We start from the raw sequence: 6844 nt of genomic DNA on the forward strand, positions 1-6844 counted from the left end.
ACCAACGCAATAGGGAAATAGAAATTGCTGCTACCTCCTTTACTTTGATGTGTTCATGTGCTGCTAAGAATGGGACATCTAATGCGTATTGCCAAATGTTAAGCTTAAAAGTGGTTACTGAAAATTCTGGGTGACGGATTTTAATAATAATTTTTTTTTCTTTAAAAGAAACCAGGTCAACAATCTACTAGATTAATCTACTAGATATTGGGTGCATCCGGAAGTATCTTAATGTTGATTCTACTATGATACTGGAATACTTTACTAGCTGGTACTCCTACTTCTCTTGTTTCGCGACTCCAAAAGATCCAGAACACAGCAGCTAGAATATCTTTTGTTCCTCGTTACAGTCACATAACACCGATTCTCCATTTTCTTCCTGTTATTTACTGAATCAAAGTTAAAATTCTGTGTTATACATTTCGATGTTTAAATGGCACTGCCCCAAAATACCTGAGTGATGTTGGGCAAACTGTAGACGTTCACGTCGATGGCGAGGGGTGAGGATCGGTCCACGGTAGGGTCTACGGCAATGGATGTTCTCTCTGGTGAGACGTCGGCGCACTGTATCGGTACAGATGGGTCACCCGTGTGTTTCCGCTGTCTGACGTGCTGTCTCAGATGCCTGTATGAAGGGATTCTGCACGTGCTGTCGCCCAACATGGCGGTCTTGTCGCCTTAATGTGGTAACCCTTGGTCTACCAGTTCGTGGGCGATCATCCGTGGTGTTGGTGGCCTGGAAGCGTGGCTGAAGCCTGTAGATGATCCGAATAGTGGCCTGGAAGTGATTGGCAACGGCTTGGGCAGTGTGGCCAGCATCGAGTCTTCCAAGCGCCTGGTTCCTCTGAGCTGTCGTGAGTCGTGGCATGCTGCTGACGTTGTAGTGTGAATGATTCAACCAGGTACGGGGGTGCATTTTATAGGCCTGGTCCCGGTGAACAGCACGTGCAGCAAAAGTTACGTGAAAATCGTGGAGAACACATTACCATCTCAGAAGTCAGGTTGCGTTTATGAGAACATTCCCTGGGTTCAATAATTCTGTGTTTGGGAAGGAGCCTTATTGATCAGGTAAAGTTGCAGATGTGGTCACAAATATACAATAAAACATTTGGCAAGTTTTATGCAATGCGTCTATTCAGAGTAACATACCAACCTGACGTTTCTTTTGCTGCTATAATATAGGACATGCTGGGTGTGCCATTTGAGATTTGAGATTTTCTTTAGTACACTGAGAAATCAGTTTCTTGTGTCCCAACTGGTCGAGCAACGGTAGTAGAGAATCAATATTAAACATTGTATGTTTTTTTTCTAAAAATGGTAGTTACATAGGGATTTTTTGTTCGGAAGTGGTCTTTTGTTTACTTTGGGACCATACACTGAAAAAAAACTTGTGTTGAAACAACACAAACTTGTGTTTTTTTCAACACAAGTTAGGTGTCTCTATTTAACAACACAAACTTGTGTTGAAACAACACAAGACTTGTGTTAAATGTTGAAACAACACAAGACTTGTGTTAAAATTTACCAAACAACACAAACTTGTGTTGAAACTTGTGTGAAATTCTACACAATACTTGTGTTGAAACTTGTGTTGAAATTTCTGAAACTTGTGTTGAAATTTCTGAAACTTGTGTTGAAATTTCTGAAACTTGTGTGGTTTCATGAAAACTTGTGTATAACCACCAACAAAAACTTGTGTTTTATTTTCCCTCAATTTAGCAATCTTTCCCATGCAGCCCCCACCCCTTTTGCTCTGTTTAACCTGTAAAGTTTGATAAATGAGGTAACAATTTTATTTGTTAAATTATCATTTATTCATAAAATGATAGGAAAAAGTAAATTAACACCACCAAATCAAAACTAAATAGACATCATTTGAAATGTTAACAGAAAAACAGAGATATAATTCTAATACTAATAAAGTTTTTGTTATACTTTGCCCCCCCCCCCCACACACACACCACATCACAAAATACAAAATAGCTATTTAATTTTTTCTTTACCCGAAAACAAGAACTGAGTAAAGAAAGATCCCTACCCCATACCCCAAAAATATATAATTCAAATATATCTAAATTTAATAACATCCAAACCAAGACCTAATTAGATTAATTATGCACTAAATTGAAATACTTTCAGAAACTGAAAAGTGCTACAAAGTCATTTTACAAGTGATTTGTGAGGCATCTGGAAAAAACTAGCATACACAGAAAACTAACAAAAGAAAAATGCACTATTTTGCAGGAGTAATAAAATGATGTAGAACCTTTTCCTCATTAAAAAAAAACAACAAACAAAATGAATATTTTGTACATAAAAGGAGCAAAGCATCAAGATTACAGGATTGAAAAATAAAAAAATATCAGAGAAAATCGCAAACATTAAATAATATGTACAAAATATATATAAATAATCACAAGTCAAAAGCAAGGAGGAGTCACTATGGTTCAGTGAGTATAAGGCATTGGCCAAGAAATTTCAACTGGATTTTCCGACATAGTTCCCACACGTTAGTAGTGTAGGACATGGCAAGGGATAATTGGGTATAAGCCCGGAATTGAAACTACCCCCACTGCGTTTACTTTAAAGAACCCTTGACAATTGAATTATCTGACTCAATGACAGACCTTCTGATCCAATGTGCGTGTGTTAACCATTCGGCCCTCCTGGGTTCCCTTTAAACAACCCTTGACAGTTGAAATATTTGATATAAGAGTAGGTTGTAGGGCAGAATCACCATAATAACACAGAAAAGTAGGATCTTAAACCCTATTTCATTTCATAAGCAAGGGAAAGTCACCTTAATGTAGGTCAAGGTTTTTTGTAATTCTGGGTATATTTGATCTACATTTGGTTTCTAGATTATGCCTATTAAATACTTTATAATTTCCGACCAAATTCTAAGTGATTAATATGTCACTTTACATTCTATATTATACATAAATTTCTGTAGAGAATTAAAATCTAATTGTGTTTGGGAAGAATATTTAACAGTAAAAACAAAAAATAAATATTCAAAAATTGGGTCAAATGCATTCTTTTCCAGAATTATAAAATATATTGGTGCTTGGGATCTCTTGTTGTTATCATACATCAAATAATCTTCCAGCCTAAAAAATTAAAAGTAGGCAATAAGAATACTTTCTTACTATTTATGGTTCACAATGTTTAAATAAACAATTTATTTTGCCACATCAAGACTGAGTCTCTATTTTGTTTCATCTTTGGGTAACACTTATTGTGTCTTGTCCAGTAACAGACCCAGGCAGATTATTATATTTTATTTCCATCGACAACAAATTGGATATTACCTATTAAAATCTATTTGAAAAGTAAAATATTGTCCATCATTTTTATACTGCTATTTACTGTAAAAATACACATAGGGTCTATCACAACTTGAAGAAAATCAATGGATGTGATTGTCAAAAATCAAGAATGCCACGACTTGAATAGGAGAGTCCTAGGCATTGCCCCAAGAAGAATAACTAGATTACCAAGCAAGTGTATAGAACTAGTTGATGATAAAAAATACAAATATGTATGGTACTTACATTTTACCTGATTATCAAGCTCTGGTGAGAAAAAGTTTCCATAATATGAATAGCCATTTCCAACTGTCTTGATCTTTTTGATGTAGTTAACTGAGAAAAAAAACATACTATGTATTAGTTGACTTAAATTGACTCGACAGTTAAAAGATGAAAGTTTTAATTTAATTACATTGTATGGTAATGTGTTGGTTTGCTTTGTCACAGATGAGACAAAATGAAAAAAATGAAATGGGGTTCGGCATCCTACTGTTCAGCTCCGACTGGGCTAATGAGGTTGGGCATATGCCATACAGTGTGCTATGAGAGAAATTTTGCCGGGTACCGTGACCCTAAGGCCTACTCTTGTATCAAATTCTAACTGCCAGGGGATCTTTTACATGCACGCCAATGTGTACATGGGACCACGTTTTTTTGTTCAATCTGAACGACTAGACAGCTGTCCTTGTAAGGCCCTCCGTTCTGCATCACTAACAAGAGGAAACCACGCCGGAAAATCTGGGTGAACTTTCTCGGCCAATGCAGGGATCGAACCCGCGACCTTAAAATATGCGAACCAGTGTCTAACCAACTTGGTCACCGTGGGTCCCCACAGATGAGATAGTCATATCTACATGTATCTGGACATAAGTAAGATTCTGTCTGTGCACATACATGTACGTTCACAGTTTTACTATACTAAACTGAATTTTAATATTCAAAATATTAAAATGAAATCGAGGTTTATGTCACATCAGCTCCAACCGGGCTATATTGTGCCAAACACATTATGGTGAGATTCTAAAATACCATAACAACAATCTTTTCTATTAGAATTGAACACTCACCCTCCAAAAACACCTATGAGAAAGCATAGGTGCTCAAATCACCATTTCTTCAGCTCTTTCTTTTTCCATATTTGGGTTTTTTGACTTATTCTATTATATGATCTTTGATTTGCTATGGCATCTAATATTGAAACTGAAAAATATGAATATGTGACATGTAATAAACTGTTTAAGATACCTTACCATATACAAACTGTGTGATATCTAAAACCATTTGAATCCCGAAGATCTTACCCAAGCCGTGAAAATCTGTTTTAATAACCCTTGTTTGTCATGTGACTGGACTGTCACAGTAATTAGAAGAGAGCCATGTGGCTTAGTGTGTAAGGCACTGGCTTGGTACCCGGGAGGTTGCAGGTTTGCTCCCAGTGTTGACCAAGAAAGCTCATTTGGATTTTTCAGCATGGATTCCCTGCCTAGTCGTCATGGTGGCTAAGTGGGTAAGACGCTGGCTCGCTAGCCTGGAGGTCAGGTGTTCGATCCCTGCATTGGCCGAGAAAGTTCACCCAGATTTTCCGGCGTGGTTCCCCCTTGTCAGTGATGCAGGACGGAGGGCCTGACAAGGACAGCTGTCTAGTCCTTCGGATGATACGAAAAAGCGAGATCCCGTGTACACGTTGGCGTGCACGTAAAAGATCCCTTGACAGTTGGAATTCGATACACCACAGTGCCGCTGTCCGGGTAAAATTTCCCTCATAGCACACTGTGTGGTGTATGCCTGTCTTCATTAGCCCAGTTCGGAGCAAAACAGTAGGACGTTAAACCCCATTTCATTTCACAGTTCGACTGCTAGTTTGTGATACCCACCCGATATGAATGAGTGGTGATTGGCTAATGAATTCTAAAATCAGATGAATGCTTCGGCGAAGCGGACACACCACTCAAATACAATTCGGCCAAATATATCAAACATGTTTGATTCAGGCGTATGTCAGTGGATAAACTAGGTGAAGTTTAGCGCCAATTGATTCAGCCGAATCCTTTGGCTAGTTTATCCAGCACTGACGATTTAAGTTTGTACTTTCTTTATATGCAAATATCACATTTGAAAAGAGGCTGTAGGCCTACTTTCTTTATATGCAAATATCTTATTTGAAATAGGCCATTATTATGTGATTCCCCACTTGAATGTGACTAGGAATAGGGTCGCCTGTCCAGCCTTGTGGGTTTTCTCCGGGTCCTCCGGTTTCCTCCCATTGCTAAATACCCCTAGGGAATATTCGAAACAGTGTTCCGGTGCAGAGAACGGACGGAGAATGGGTTCTTGTCGGACTTCAGCAGTCTGGAATGCGTTCACGAACACGTTCCCGTTCTCAAATCCCACACTACCTCATAGCTGGTGTGAGGGAGAACAAACATGGTCGACGCATTGATAACTGCTGAGAAAACAGCATCATGGGTGCATTTATTAATTTAAAAGTTTAATACCGTTCGAAAATTGGATGTAGTATGTGGCCAGTATAACATCAAGTAAGTTAGGTTGTCAGGCAACGAAACATATGCCCATAGCAGTTTAATCGTTTGCGCAGTCAACAGGGATTGTCGCGTATTCATTCTTTAGTAGGTAATGTGGGCATTTACAAGAAAATTTCATACAAGATTATAATTTTCGTCGTTTGTGGGTTTACAAAGGTTCTACAAACTGAAATAAGGGCCTTAATTGTTGAAATTTGACAGATTTTTTTGTTTTGTGTTTTACTAATTTAAATAATGCATACAAATTTCATACAAATCGGATGATAATTTTGTTGTTCGCGCGTTCACAAATTTCGAAAAAGTGAAACAAGGGCCACAACTCTTAGACATAATTCATGGAAATCGCAGAAATTTAACAGACGTCTTCGTTTCACTAATTTAAAAGATGCAAATGAATTTCACAAAGTGAAACAAGGGCCATAACTCCAGAAGAAACGGAAATTATTGAAATTAAATAGGATTCATCTCATTAAAATAAACAACATATCAATTTCAAAATAATCATGTCTGTAGACGACGGACAAACCTACGGACAAGGGCGATGACAATATGCGACCACATTTCCATGTGGGCGTATCAAAAGGTGATGTAATCGTCATCCAAAGAATTGAAAAGGAGTAAAATGGAGTCATAATTTATCAAAATTATGCTTACTGTCTCAGTCTTGGTAAATTTTAAACGGATTTCTTCGATTATGAACAAACTACTTAACTTTGGTTATTATAAACTTACCTGTGTGTTTGTAATAAACTCCCGTTCGATAAAATCCATTGCACAACTAATTATCACAACGATGAAAACAAGTTCTCTCTTGAAAAATTGAAATATCACAAACTTTTCCCAGAGAAAAATACCAATATGGAAGATGGTTACGTCACTCTGCGGAAGATATCATTTCGTATTAGGGTTGACAGCATAGGAAATTCAAGTACAACTAGAATTGCGCGCAATGCTGAAGGCTTTCACGGTCGCAAAGGCGTCACACGATCG

The 6844-nt window shown here is 37.7% G+C and overlaps 1 long non-coding RNA gene across 1 annotated transcript; it reads right to left on the reverse strand.

Annotated features, from left to right (window-relative positions):
• Positions 1-2688: 2688 nt before the first annotated feature.
• On the reverse strand, positions 2689-3622 carry LOC126831847 (uncharacterized). The gene is made up of 2 exons (XR_007684389.2): positions 3555-3622; positions 2689-3110 (listed from the first exon to the last, which is right to left on the reverse strand). It is a non-coding gene; the product is annotated as an uncharacterized LOC126831847 (long non-coding RNA).
• Positions 3623-6844: the final 3222 nt, after the last annotated feature.

The sequence above is a fragment of the Patella vulgata genome, chromosome 1 (genome assembly GCF_932274485.2).
Source record: "Patella vulgata chromosome 1, xgPatVulg1.2, whole genome shotgun sequence".
Classification (NCBI taxonomy): Eukaryota; Metazoa; Mollusca; class Gastropoda; family Patellidae; genus Patella; species Patella vulgata.